Source organism: Mus caroli, chromosome 7 (genome assembly GCF_900094665.2).
Source record: "Mus caroli chromosome 7, CAROLI_EIJ_v1.1, whole genome shotgun sequence".
NCBI classification, from domain to species: Eukaryota; Metazoa; Chordata; class Mammalia; order Rodentia; family Muridae; genus Mus; species Mus caroli.
This window is the reverse complement of record NC_034576.1, coordinates 117,166,376-117,181,988: the sequence shown is the minus strand read 5'-3', so window position 1 is coordinate 117,181,988 and position 15,613 is coordinate 117,166,376. Positions and strand designations below refer to the sequence as shown.

At 42.9% G+C, this 15,613-nt stretch overlaps 1 long non-coding RNA gene across 1 annotated transcript in view; it reads right to left on the bottom strand.

Annotated features, from left to right (window-relative positions):
- The window catches only part of LOC110297438, a 44,155-nt gene extending 40,470 nt beyond the window's left edge, over nucleotides 1-3,685 (bottom strand). Inside the window, exon 1 of the long non-coding RNA XR_002378287.1 lies at nucleotides 3,618-3,685. This is a non-coding gene — a long non-coding RNA (uncharacterized LOC110297438). The remainder of the gene's footprint in view (nucleotides 1-3,617) is intronic.
- Nucleotides 3,686-15,613: the final 11,928 nt, after the last annotated feature.

Sequence of the window (15,613 nt, the reverse complement as noted above, 5' to 3'; positions counted from 1 at the left end):
CTTCCTCACCTGAATATAAGCCACAACCATCATGAGAGCTGCGCAGGTGTACCAGGATACTGGCGAATCCATTTTGGTGGAGATATGCCCCTGCTGCCCTGATTAGCTGAAGCTGCGTACCTGGTGAGGNGATGTGGCCTGCTGTGAGTGGATGGGAACTGAGAGTATATAAGAGTGAGAGGCCCAGGGTTCAGGGGGGAGATATAAACAAGAAGAAAGATGAAGACTGAATNAACTGCTGTTAGAAGGACTGGTGGTCATGTCGTTCTTGCTGGTCGAGAGCGGACGCGACAAATAACAATTCTGATGTAGCAACAAAAATAATTTTATGGTTGGTGATTGTCTTAATTGGGGTTTCCATTGCTATGAAGAGCTTCCATGACCATGGCAACTCTTATAAAAGAAAATATTTAATTAGGGCTGGCTTACAGTTCCAGAGGTTTAGTCCATTGTTATCATGGTGGGATGCTTTTATAAGAGTTGTCAACCTCATGAAGTTCCTTCCTAATGTAATGCTTTGTCTGTTTCTAACTGGGTGACCTTGGTCCCATCATTTAACTTTTCTTGCAATTTCCTTTTTACCATGGCAATGTCACTTTACCTGTTGTTTTTAACAAAATCTCAAATATTTGATTTTACAGGTAAAGACTGGGGAGCCAGATGCTGGGGTGAAGGCCTGCTAGCTCAGACAGACAGAGAAAGCACCCAGATGACCTTCTTTGTCAGCCAACATCCTAATAGGTAGCTCTCCTTTTCCATGCCATTGCAAAAACACTTTAAACTCAACATCCCTCCCTTCTACTTCCTGTGCATCTCTCTATCCCTCCTCCTGATTCCCTCTTACTCTCTGTTTTTTTTTCCTATGTTCACTCCCTATCAACTGATTGCTTTCTCTACCTCTTGACTTATGGTTCACCATGAGGTCACCATGAGAGAGCAGCCATGGACTATACTGAGCCAGGGCAAGACCAGATGCAGATAAAAGACCATTTGTCTGGGTAGTAGCAGCTTAGTCGGGTTAGAGTAGCTCAGAAACAGCCCAGCTATTAGTGCTTGCAGTTAATAAAAATACCTGGGTTTTGTGTCTTCATTCAGAAACTAAAGTGGGCTAAAGCAGATATATAGGAACAACCAACAATTATTTGGGAGCAAAAGAGATATAGGAAACCCCCTAAAAACTACAACTACACAACCACTCCATGTTCCTTTCATCATGACAGACTGCATCTCTTCTTAAAGCATTAGGCAAAATTTGCTTCTTGACAGGTGCTTGGTTATAGCAATGGGAAGAGTTAACCAAAACATGGTTTCGGTTAGAGTTAAAGGGGTTCTGTCAGCTTTAGCCACTGCTCCCTGGGGAACTTGATATCTGAAGTTTACTAACCACATTTACAAAGATGCTTTCTGATCCAAGTCGCACTAGCAGGGTTTTACCTTCAACAGACAGAAAAAAATCCTTCCAAGAAATATCTAGTAGGGAGACTCCCTTGGCCACTGAAACTCATAATAATCTATGTACATCTGTTCTAAGTGATCTTAGGTGCACTCAAACTTGGATGAGACTGTTAGCATCCTCCAGAGCTGACACTATCCATCCATTAATGACGGGTGTCATAGCAAAACTGGAATGGCCAGAAAATTCACAGATCACTCCCTGTCACATCCAAGGAGAAACCTTTGGGGTGCACTAGCACATCCAAAGGCAAGTTCACAGACTCCTATTAGGCCTCTAGTACCTGAATTGGATGAAACAAAGTGCTGTCTCCAGACAACCCAGTCTGCAGCAGAGAGGCTATGAAGAAAATTGGGGTGACTGTGCTCTGTGCCCAAATACAGGTCCCAAGAAAATAATGCCAATTTAAATGCAGTTACTTATTGAAGTTAACACATCAGTTCTCAGAAAGGCAAAATGTAAATAAATGGGGAGTGTCTTTGTCTGGATTTGTATTCCTGCACAAAACATCAAGACCAAGAAGCAAATTGGGGAGGAAAGGGTTTATTCAGCTTACACTTCTACACTGCTGTTCATCACCAAAGGAAGTCTGGACAGGAACTTGGGGGCAGGAGCTGATGCAGAGGCCATGGAGGGTACTGCTTACTGGATTGCTTCCCCTGGCTTGCTCAGCTTGCTTTCTTATAGAACCCAGGACTACCAGCCCAGGGCTGGCACCACCTACCCTTAATCACTAATGGAGAAAATGCCTTACAGCTGGATCTCATGGGAGGCATTTCCTCAAGGGAGGGTCCTTTCTCTGTGATAACTCCAGCTTGTGTTGACACACAAAGCCAGCCAGTAAAACTGACCCCCTTTCAATTTGACACACAAACACATCACTATTAAGCCTCAACCCTTACTTACTTATTCATCCTCAAGATCTAAATAACTTTAAAAGTCCCAGAGTCTTTACAAATTCCTACATATTAAAATTTCAATCCCTTTAAAATATCCAATCTCATTTGAAATTCAAAGTCTTTTTACAACTCAAAGTCTCTTAACTGTGGGCTCCACTAAAATACTTCAAGAGGGAAAAATATCATGGCACAGTCACAGTCAAAAGCAAAATCAAACTCTATCTAATGCCTGGGATCCACTCACGATCATTTGGGCTCCTCCAAGGGCTTAGGTCACTTCTTTAACTCTGTCCTTTATACCACACACCTTGTCTTCTAGGTTCTAGCTGCCTGTACTACACTGCTGCTGCTGTTCTTGGTGGTCATCTCATGGTATTAGCATCTCCAAAACACTGCTGTCTTCTGCTGCATCTTGACTGAACTTTAACAAATAGCTTCTCATAGGTTCTTTTCATGGTGCTAAGCCTCAACTTCCCTGCATGACCCCTTCAGTCCTGGCCTTCAACTGCCACTAAGGCTGCATCTTCACTAATGGCCTCTTCTGGCTTCTCACGGTGCCAACCAAGCATCTGCTGCTATACCTTCATGTTTCAAAACCAGTATCACCTGAGTGATTCTTATACATTATCAAGCCTGGCTGCCAACACAAGATACAACCATAGCTGCCTCTAGAACACAGGTTCTCTGTGTTCTCAGGAAATACGTCCCAGAAGATTTCACCTTAGTGATGCTGGTCTCTTCTTAATCACTGCTAAATTCTTAGCTCCAGCTAACCAGCATCAATCATCCCAGTAATGCAAAGGTTTTGCTTTAGTAGTTCTGTTATCTTGTTAATCACAGCTGATTCCTCAGCCCCCATTAACCAAAACCACAGAATCTTCATAATCAAAACATCAGCAGCCCTGATAAGAGTCTTTAATCTTTCCTCTGAAATTTCACAAGCCAGGCCTCCATCATTTACACTGTTCTCAACATTTATCTTCCAAGCTCCTACAGAACATCCCCCAGAGATCTTAACATTCTAAAAGCTCTTCTAGTTCAAAGTTACAAAATCCTTCCACAGTCCTCCCCAAAACATAGTCAGGTTGTCACAGAAATACTCCACTCCTGGTGCCAGTTTATCTTAGCCAAGATTTGTATTCCTGCACAAAACATCAAGACCAAGAAGCAAATTGGGGAGGAAAGGGTTCACTCAGCTTATACTTCCACTTTGCTGTTCATCACCAAAGGAAGTCCGGACAGGAACTCACAGGACAGGAACTAACACAGGGCAGAAACTGGAGGCAGGAACTGATGCAGAGACCATGGAGGGTGCTGCTTACTGAATTGCCTCCCCTGGCCTGCTCAGCTGGCTTTCTTATAGAACCCAGGACTACCAGCCCAGGGATGGCACCACCCACCCTTAATCACTAATGGAGAAAATGCTTTACAGCTGGATCTCATGGAGGCATTTCCTCAAGGGAGGCTCCTTTCTCTGTGATAACCCCAGCAAGTACAGGGACAGAGAAAATATTTTCCCAATTTGTTGGTGTTCAAGTCCTTTCTGGCTTTGGGTACCAACACACTAAAAAATTAAAACCAAAAGGAGGAAACAGGAAATTCAGACAGCACACTTCCTCTTTTTATAGCAGAGAAACTGGTGTCAGAAAGGGTCCCATGCAAAGGTCTATGTTATGTCTGGAGCAGGAGGATTAGAAAGAGAAAGCAGCTGTTTGTCATGGCAAAGTATACCCCAACTGAATCACACTGCAGGCCCAAAGGCATGTATCACAGAAGCTACAAATAGGAATTCAAACGATCCAAGCCCCCTGGAAGTACTAGCCACTGTATATTTCATTGTCATCCAGACACCATCCACTGTGTTAGAGGAAGGTCTCAGGAGATGTTGGGATGAAGTGTCTTTGAGGTAGAAATGTGTGGGTCTGATGGTCTGCAAGTCTGAGGTGGGAGAGACTTCTACTTCCAGCTGTTTCAAACGCCCATGCTGTGGCCATTCTAGCATCAGCCAGCCCCATCCTTCAATACCTGACTGCTAATGTCCTGCATCTTCCACAGCTGACTCCTGATGCAGTAAACCAGAGTGGTCATTTTCCCTAAGTCAGCTTGTACTTTCTCTGATCATTTATTTTCTGGTGTTAATATTCCTCTGCTAGGTAGGACCTGCTGCACCTAACTAACCTATTTTATATCCAGAGGTTTGTGTAAACATCAGAGGCCTGCACCTTAGCCAGCAGATTCATCTCCTTCCCATCCTGCTCATTAGCAGTATCTAAGCAGTTCAAGTAGAGATTGCTTTCACAGTGTTAAACAGAGAAGGGCAGCCCTAGCGCCTGCTTTTGCAACCATATTTAATAATGCAACAGTCATAGCCTGTGGCATCTGCAGAGTGGGGGGAAGAATTATTCAAATATCTCCACATTGGTAGGGGTGATCTTCTGCCTAGGAACTAGTAATAAGTCATCTAAGCTCCAGTGCCTCATGTAGAGATTCGCAATAGAAGAAGCAAACCCAAACTCAGGCCAGATAGTGCTATCTGGGAGTGAAGGAAGATCAGTGAAAGCAGAGGCAGCAAATGTTCACGAGAGCCCTGAGGAGCAATGGGTGTACTTGGAACACATGATCTGTGTAGCTGAACTGTCCAGAGTAAGGACATCCACAGAACAACTGGAAACAGTAAGCGAGACGTAAACTCTGTAGTTGAAATGTATTCAGCAGGTTCTGCACTTAGAACCCGCTGGCTGCTACAGTGAAGAACAAACCTACACAGTTTAGTCAGACATGGCAAAGGAAAGGGCTTTGCAGTCAGGCAAATGCCATGGACACAGATCCACAACGTTAGATATTGCTTGGAACAACCAAACAGAAACAAGGTGCTTAATCCATAACTGGATATGGATCCCATCAATCCCAAAATGGGGAGGAGGCTAAAGACAAAACCTGAATCACTTTAAACTCCAGCAAAACTTTCATTAGCCATAGTCCCTCAATTTGAGTCATGTATACTGGGATTTACATTTAAAATGCCTCCGACAGGCTCATGTGTTTAGACACTTGGTACCAGCCAACCATGCTGGGTTTGGAGATGGGGTTTATTACATGGCCTGGATGAGCCCTGGTATGGAAAGAAGTCAACTGGGCACTGTAATAGTGATCTAGGAGTTGAAAGTGTGCATACCAGGGAAGATACTGCCTTAGACACTGAGGTATGGAAAATAAGTTGTTCTGGAGAATTGGCATTACAACATACTGAACAAGGTCAAAAGGGTGTTGCAGTAAATCTCCAACCCAAATATGCCCGGGCAATGAAAACACAACTAATATGAATATATGTTGTGCACCTAGATTGGGCAGATCTACCACTACACTATCATCTTCCACATCTATGAGACCCCTTAGAACTTGCGGTTTCTCCAGGCCATGTGCTTCTGCTCCACTTTTCTTCTTCTTCCTCTTCCTCTGCCTTCTCTCTCTCAAACTTCCTTCTTTTCTTTCTTTCTGCTCCACCTTCACTCTTTTTGCCCAATCATCAGATCTCCTTTATTTTACAATTTAAGGTGGGAAGAAGGTTTACAGGAAATCACCTGAGTGCTGACTCATTCCTTGTTCACAACCCCTTACAGGAGAACGGAATTAACATCAAACATAATTAGCCCCAGGGCTATCCACAACAAAAGGGAAACTGAAATGGGAGAGTAAGTAACTAGATTGAAATGTAAGCATCTGGGGGGGGGGGTACTTTCTCTCCAAGTTAGAAATATTCGTTTTCTTTAAAGAAAAGAAGCAGTGAGTGATGGATGAGAATGTTTCTATTTGCAGGAGATCCCTCCCCAGTGTGCGCTGGCCACACCCACCAATCATATATCAAATTCTTCCAAGTCAGTAGATTTTGTAATGTGTGCACTGAAGCAAATAACTTGCAGTGTAAGACTTGGTGGCACAAACCTTTATGTACCCTCACCTTCTTGGAAAGCAAGGCAGGGCAATCTCAGTTCATAGACAGCCTGGGCTACAGGGTAAGCCCTGGGCTGGCTTAGGCAGCTTAGCAATACTGTGTCTCAAAAAAAAAAAAAAAAAAAAAAAAGGAAGGGGGCTGGGGATGTAGCTCAGAGGGAGAGCACTTGAAGAGGTCCTAGGCTCAATTCTAGTACATGGAAGAGGAGACAGATGGGGGAATCCCCTTTTCTTCTCACACAATGCTAATAATACTACACACTTCTATATATTTTCACATAATAAGGTCTGATCAACAGTTCTTCCCCTTCACTTTTTATTCTCTGCCTTTATTACAGTTCATTTATCTCTCTCCTGGAGGAGATCCTGAGGAGTCATTCTCCAAGATGGTGTAGAGGTGAAGAGCCCATGAACTCTCCATGGAGAACACACAGACAGTAGCCTAGAGCTATGGAGATTGTGGAGGTGAACAGGGTCTGAACCACACTGGATCAATTCCTGACTCCTGGGCCCTGATCCTCTGTAACCTTTCTTCTTGTCTAAGGTGACTTCTCTTTGTTCTACCTTATTCATTCATTCTCTCTCTCTCTCTCTCTCTCTCTCTCTGTCTGTCTGTCTGTATGTGGTGTGTGTGTGTGTGTGTGTGTGTGTGTGTGTAGATATGCATGCACATTTGTGTGTGTGAATGTGGAAACCAAAGAATACCTTCAGGGTCCATCCACCTTGTTTTTCTTTGCGAGTCAGGGTTTCTCACTGACCTGAAACTCACCTGATAGGCTAGCTGGCCAGTGAGTCCCAAATGTCCCTATTTCTACCTCCTCAGGGCTGGGATTTTAAGTGCACATTATCATTTACCTGATTTTTTTTTTTTTCAATGTGAGGTCTAGTGATTAAACTCAGATACTTGCACTTGAAAGGCAAGCACCTTCCTTGACTGGGCTGTTTCCAATGCCCTTTTAAAGTTTGATTTAATTGTATTCATTCACTCATTCATTCATTAATTTTCTTTATTTCTGTAGTCCTGTGAATAGAACCTAGGACTTTACATGGAAGTATACTACCTGTGAGCTATATTTGTGTTTCAGAGAATTCTTCATACCCTCTATAAGGCTCTGAGCTCCAAATGCCTCTTCACCTGGCCCATCTGCTCATTGTTGGCCTCTGATACAGATTTCTAGGTACATTCATAGATACTCATATTCAGCTGGCCAGTTGTTAGACAACCAAGTTTTTTATTATTGTTTTCATAAATCTTGTTAATTAATTAATTAGTTTACTTATTGTTGTTTTATAAAAGGTCTTTCTATGTAGCCCAGACTGGCCTTAAACTCACATTCCTCCGATCTTGGTCTCTTGTGCACCAGGATTGCATGTGAATACCACCAAGACCAACTTTGCTGGAAGGTTTTTGTTTGTTTGCTTTGTTTGTTTGTTTGTTATAGGGGGATTTATTTTATTTCATTTATGTGTAGGCCTACATGAGGTTATGCACACTGTGTGCATGCAAGCTAGCGGGTATCCTGGCCCTGTGACCTAGATCCCCTGAAACTGGAGTTACAGGTGGTAATTAGCTGCCTGATAGGAGTCCTCTTGCAAAAGCAATAAATACTCTCTTCCTCCTAACCATCTCTCCAGTCCTGCCTGAAGTTTCAAATCCAAAGGGGAACAATGAGACCAGGAACAGCGTGGTAGATCATTTTTATGCCTGTTAACTCAGAAAGCTCGTCCTTAATGAACAGGATTGCCAGGATGCTCACGTCCACACTGGTATACCTAAAAATCAGAAAGTGAGTAGTGTGAGTGAAGCTTGCTCAAAAGAGACCAGATCCCACCAGCCTGGTGGAGAGTATGATGAGGCCCAGGCCCAGTGGGTAGAGGATGTCCTGACCCGGTGGCCTGGGTCCCCTGAAACACCTGAAAGGATATGGAATTATCTGTTTTATGATTTAGAAGGTGGCCATTCTGGTTTCCTTAAGGATGGAAGCAGCAGTGTGTGTGGAAACATAAGAGAAATTGGAAGATTGGTAAGTTTTATTCTTCTACAATTCTGGAACAAGATGGATTTTCCCTGAAAGTAGAATTGTTAATACTACAACTGATAAGAGTGTACAAACATAGACATCCACATACACAAAACATAACACAGCCTTCATGATGTGCCCTCAAAGAGAACAGCCCATTTCCTCCTAGACTGCCGGATGAATAGGGCTGATAAAAGGCCTTAAATACCTTTCCCCTTGGATCTTTCATGAATACTTTACTAGTAATTGCTGAGGCCCCTTCTCAACAGGAAGAGGATTACCCAGCATGATATTCATGGCTGTCAGGAACACACAGGAAAATGGCCATGCTAAAGAGATAAATGGAGTGAAAATTGTTCCCTCCCCACCACCCACCATCTGAGGGGCCGCTGGGTCTCCCAAGTTGGGAGGCCACAAAGAGACTAAGAAAAACATCCTGGCCTTGATAAAACCTTCAGAAAGTTGACCACCATGGTAGGAAAGACAGAGACTTGTGCCTTCAGATTGCCTGTGCCGTCAGGGATCACCACTGTCCTTATGTCAATCACAGTTGGAACTGTAGAGTCTTGGAGGATGCATTTGTTATTTCTTTCAAAATATTAAAGGAATCCCAGACTTGAGATTCTTGGCAGCTTGTCCAGCACAGGTCCTTTCAAAAGACATTCTAATCACCAAGGACATATTCAATAAGCATTTTGACTCCGTCCCATTATCTCCTCCCACTTTTAAAACAAGAATTTCAAGGGGCTTTTGATATTTTATTAATTTGATAATTTGACAATTATTAATAAAACTGTTGATTGCAGTGATGCTGGTCAACTTAAAGTCGTTCCTATGCTTCCTGATTCTCTTCACTTCTTTCCCTTGCTTAACCAAGGTTAACCTTCAGAAGCAGCTGGATGCATAATGAGCCTAGCACTATGAAAGTTAAAGTTTTCACTCAGTTAGAATCTAAGTCCAAATTTGTAATAGGAATTTTAGGAAGTCCCATCTGGGACATCAGATTGTGTCAGAGAAATTGGAATCCCTTAACTTGGAGTTCTTAACCCTCATTAATAAAGGAATTTAAGAAGCTTGAGAAAAATTTTATTCTTTTTAAAAGAAAAATTCTCCCAGAGCAGGCAGGCTGCTAATCTCAGAAGCTGCCTGAAGGAGAAAGATGAAGTAGAGGAGTCATGCCTCTTCTGCTGACCTTCAGGGTAGACACATGGCAGACAAGCAGCCATGTGATGGAATGGGAAAAGACTTAGAGAAAGAGGAAGAATTCCCAAAATGGTGGGAACATCCCAAGTGTTAGAGAAATGATTAGAACCGTGATAGAGAGAAAATGGAAAGCCGTACTTAGAAAAGTGGTCAGACTAACAAGCTAGTGTGGGTGTGCTCTGTGAGAAACTGTGTGATGAGGCAGGAACTCAAGAAAGGAGAAGCTCAGCATCTCCCTGAAGTGCAAGTTACCCTCCCATCTCCCTAGGATGGCGAAAGGTGTGCAGACATGAAAGTTACCCCTCCCGTCTCCCTAGTATGGTGAAAGGTGTGCAGCCATGGACACTTGAGCAGGTCATTAATCCAACCCTAGTAGAATAGTGAGTGGGCTCCACTCAGGCCTGAGATTCTATTTTCTTGATCAGAAAAGATGTTTCTTAATGGGCCTTTATTAGCATGTTAACAAATTGGTAAGGCATGGCAATAGTAACATTGGTATGGTTACATATATGCCTCACAGTAGAAAGGTGCCAAATTGTTAGACTGTCCCTAAGCAATAATTAAATGTGATAAGGATGGTGCTTAATCCAAAAATAAAGATGTTCCCAAAGAGCAGAGAAAGCATCTGCCTTGACAATGATGCCACCATCAGAGGACATGCACCTGGGACCCAGTAGCACTCAGCACATTTTTTCTTCCTCACAGGAAAGAAGAAACTCACACATCATAATATCCAAAGTTGACATTATAAAACTTGAAAATACCATGGTGTTTGGAAAAAAGGAAGAGGAGGACTGGTTAATAGGTAGTTAATTATAGCTGAAAGGAAAGCCATTCCATCATTGGGTTGGAATATAGTCTGACTATAGCTAATGATAATTGTGATGGTTTAAATAAAAATGGCCCACAGATCCACAGGGAGTAACACTATTAGGGGGTGTGACCTTGTTGGAATAGATGTGACCTTGTTGGAGAAGGTGTGTCACTGGAGGGGCAGGCTTTGATGCCTCAGATGCTCACGCTATGACCAGTATGGTGTTCTCTTCCTGCTGCCTGTGGATCCTGATGTAGAACTCTCAGCTACCTCTCCAGCACCATGTCTGCCTTCAGGCTGCCATACTTCCCACCACCACAATGGAATAAACCTCTAAAACTGTAAGCCAGCCTCAATTAAATGTTTTCCTTTATAAAAGTGACCATTGTCATGATGTCTCTTCACAGCAACAAACTCAAACTAAGACAGTAATATATTGTGTATAGCTTTTAAAGTTAGAAGAAAGGATTCTCACCCAAAAGACAAGGTAAATATTTGAGGAGGTAGACATGTTGGATGTGACTGGGATGCATACATGTGAAAAAATCATATTATGCCCCATAAGCATGGGCAAGCTCTTATGTGTTGCTTTTAGAAAGGTAAACAAAATACAAATAAGAGCTACAAGATCCAACCTCTTCTTCTAATGAATGGAGAAGCTGAGGTTCAGTTTAAGAAATAAATTATAATGGCTTATTTTAGCATGAGGAAGACTTAGGGCTCATCAGAATCACTGTTGAGCAAGAGGCACTGGGCATCCTCACCATTACTGACAGCTAGTGCCTGCTGGTCTCAAAATTCTGAGAGCTGGGAAGTTGCAGGCATTCTGCCACGTGACCAAGTCCAAAATGAGAAAGAAACACATAGTCTCAAGTCCCAAACCGTTCATTGGATAACACTTTGTATGCTAAACTAATAAGAAGGAAGACTGGGGAAGGGGGAAGTCCTAGTTTATGGAAGAAGGGAACGTGAATTTCTTATGATGGGGGGACTTTACAAACCAGTCTTGTGTAAAGCAGCATGCTGGATATTTTTGACATTTTTATGCTGGTATCCCCTTTTCAAAATAGAATATTTGTTTCCAACTCCAGGTAGCAAAGTACCTTGTTCTGTGTCATGTGCAGTTGTAAGACACACAGTCAGATGTTGAACCAGGATCTCCTAACTCTTGACTCCTTTGGTGAACTTTTTTTCTTCCTCCACTGTTCCTCAGATTTTGCCTGGAGATGAACAATGTTGAACAATTCAGGGTCGACTGGATGTTACTGGAGGAAAGTGCTCATCCAAGGGGGAGGGGCTTTCACCAAAAGCAAGATTCAGTCACCCTTCCTCAAAAGCCAATTTTAAAAGGCAGATTAATAGTAAAGATAGGAAAGGGAGATTCCCACAATGGGAAGAGGGACAAAGAGGCCCAGGGATGCTCCCATTCAGTGACTTCAGAGTCCTGAAGAGAGATTGAAGTTCAAATGTCAAGGGTCAAAGACATGTGCATCTAACAATCCTGGTCAATGTGTGATCCCACCCATCACTGACCCCTGTGTCTGCTTCAGACTCACCCTGTAAGTTGGTCTGACAAGATGTTAAGACTGTGTAAAATTTCTTTTACAAAAACAAGTTTCCCCCTCTGGTTGATGTCATTTCTTTTGCCCAGTGTGAGTTACTGGGGAAGTCTCCCTCTTTGGATCCATTGTTTTAACAGTCCAAGAGATTGAAGGGCATAAATTCTGATGAGAATATCTTTATTTCTGTCAGTCCAGCTACATGGAGACCCTTTGAAGAGCAATTACAAGCATGTGGAAGACTGTACCAGGGTACTTGAGATGATAGACAATTCTCTACTCCCCACAGGTTCACCGCCCTGTCCCTTCCATGAGTGGCCACTCCTCACTGCTGCTGTCCTTGGAGGCTTGCTATTGGTACAATCTGGCACTGAGCATTTTCATAAAGTACCTATGAATTGCACAGAACTCTTATACTGCCAGAGAAGTAATTCCACACAACCTAGTTAAGGAAGATATAGGCTCCTGGGACAGACAGCTCATACTCGAATCCCATGTACCCTATTGTCCTGTTCAACTGTTCTGTGGCTTTGTCTTATCCATGGCTCAGTTTCCTCCTTAAAACACAGGGAAAAATATAGTTCTGAGAAATAACTGAAGAAAGTTATGGTAGTAGAGTAGGTGAGTTCCCACAAGCACTTAGGAAAGAACCTGTCACATGGTAACTGCTCAATCAAGCACTGCCTCTAATAAGGTGTTTTGAAGATAAAGAAAAGAAAGTGGAAATCAATAAGTTTAAAAACTCAGTGTTCAGAAGAGCGAGGAGTGAGCCTACTCTATATGGTGTCCCAAACAATTAGTAGTTACCTTGCTATGCCATCTCCTTCTGGGAAGACTCTCAAGTAAATTTTCCTCTCGGTTTATCACTTTGCCCCATTCTCTGCTAGCATCAAGAAGGGCAAATGAATGAATGGAGTGAATGCTGAGACATAGGTGTCACCCTTGTCATGAGCCATCCCTTACTGGTAGCCCCTTGTCCTGTGCCTTGTCATGTGCCCTCCCTGCCCTTTCTGCTTCTTCCCACACTGTCCTCACTCCCAGTCACTGCTGTTACTGCCTCATGTGGGTCTCCTGCCTTTGAGAAACAGGCTCCACATCTTCAGGTCCTTGCTTTTTCTCAGGTGAGTGCCTTTGCCTGGAACAACTCACTTCCTGTGTTCCCTCACCACCTTGACCCCGACAGAGCCAGGTTCATAACCCGAAGATGGTTGCTGGCATCAGCAAAACAAAAGTTTATTCCCATTCCTGAAACTTTTTACACTCTATAATTTTAGAAGATCCTTTCTCAAAGATCATGTTGGTACCTAGACAAGGGAACTTGTATCTTCCTTACTATATTTGATAAAGGTTGACAAAACATAGACAGAACTACCCAACATATGATAGATGCCAAGAACTAATAGGCGTTACAAACATGCTGCCTCTCTCTGTCTCTGTCTGTCTCTCTGTTTCTCTTACTCTGTATCTCTGTCTGCTTCTTTCCCTCTCCCCCACTCTGTGTGTTTGTGTGTGTGTGTGTGTGTGTGTGTCTGGGTCTTGGGTCTGTGTGCCTGTGTAGTTGTGTGTCTGTGACTTGGGGTGGTATCAATCTAAAGCCTCATGCATGTATGCCACATCTCTACTACTTTTTAAATTTTATATATAATTTATCATATTGGTTTTATTTGTGTGGGTCACATGTGTACATGTAACAGGATGTGCACATAGGTTGGAGGACATCTTGTGAGAGCCAGTTATCTCCCTCCACCATGTGTGATTGAACTCAGATCACCAGATAAAGTGAGTACCTTTACCTGGTGAGCTAAGTCACTGCCTCTTCTTTTCTTTTTATTTGGAGCTAGGGTCTCACTAAATCACTCAGGATGGCCTTGAACTCCCTTTGTAGTTCAGGCTGATCTTGAACTTTAATCTCAACACCCAGGTCTGAATAGCTGAGAATGTAAGCCTTTCCTACCAGGCCTGACTTAATCACCTATCCTATATAATGTTTTCCCACAACCTATTAGATTTGTAGCATGCTGGTTAATTAATTTTTATATATGCCTTACACACTAGATTATGAATATCCCAAAATCAGGCTGGTGATATCTTTTGTATATAGTACAATGCCTGACATAGAGTAGACATTCCATGTATACTTATTAAGGTGACAGAAACTTAAAACTACCACATATAGAGCTAGAGGAAAGATAATGATTTCAATGCACATGTTCTCTACAAAGAATCATAGTAGTACATACAGATATCAGTTCAACAATCCCCTACACCTGTGGCTTTCCAGATTCATCAGGTATCAGGTCCCATCCTAGAGTTTCTGAGTCAGTAGGTCTGGGATAGTTCTTGATGGCTTGCACATCCAACTTATTCCCTGATGTGGTAGGTTCATGGCCTGCTCTGTATGAACTACTGCCTGAAATGATGAGTTACAAGAACCACCACCCCTCTGCCATTCCCAATTATTTACCTTTGGTATTTGGTGCCTTGATGGAAAAATGTAAGTCTTGCGTTGTCTCCGCTCTTGCTGTTCTTCCAACTCCTACATCGGCTTGCTGAGGACCAAGCTTCTCACCCTCAGGGACTCATTCAAATAGCATCTAAACCACAGTTGCTTTTAGTCACTTTCAGTGGTGACATAAGCAAGGAGCTGGTGCCGGGGAAAGCAGGAACTCCCCAGTTCCGTTTCCTCACTTGTAACTGGGAGAAGAATCAAGTGGAGCAGCAGGTGCAATGAACCGCTCAGCACTGAGGGAGACTTGCACCCAAGGCTCCAGCAGTTACATGGACTTGGGTGCACACAGGATAGGAGTAAAGCACTGGGTGCAGTTAGTGAGAGAAATGGTAACATCATCTAACACAGACAGACAGACACACACACACAGTCACACACACATATACACACATGAACACATGCACATAAATGCATGCACACAGAGAGAAACAGAGAGAGACAGAGAGAGAGATACACAGAGAGAGAGACAGACAGAGAGACAGAGAGAGAGGGCCTGAAAAGGGCCTTAGCCAAAGCTTCCAGTGGAGAAGAAAGAATAAACGTGCCTAAGCTAGGAACCCAAGTGCAGGAATGGCTATGACAGGCCAGGAGGCTGGAGGCCTTGACCAAAGCTCCTTCCAGAGTTGCCTATCCTGGTTTCCTGGCTCTGTGCATAAATCTGGCAGGGCAGTGAGTCCCATGAGGCTTTCCAGGCAAAGTCTTTTTTATAACCTACACTCAGACCAGTAAACTACACATAGGATTTTCAGCATATGGAAACTCTTCACTCCTTAAACAAAGAGTTCATAATTAAAAGATTAAAATAGAAAAAAAAACCTTTTCTGCATTTTGTTCTTCATCTCAGCTGTTTTTAAGTGAGTCTCCATTTCCTTGTCCATATTTACATAGGTTTTAGACATGAATCTGGGGCTATACCTGGGGCCTGGGATGATCCTCCTTCTCTGTCTATGGGACCCTTTCTCAAATGCAAAGGGGTCAGCTGAAGCAGTCTAACTTCAGAGCTTTTGCTTTTAACCAAGGCATCACCAGACTAGGGCAATGCACAATATTTGTAGGGGTTATATCAGGTATTGTGAAATATAATGCTTTGATTTTTTTTTTTTTTTTTTTTTGGAACCATAGATACGAGCATCAGCAACAGAATACAAGAGATGGAAGAGAGAATCTCAGGTGCAGAAGATTCCATAGAGAACATCGGCACAAC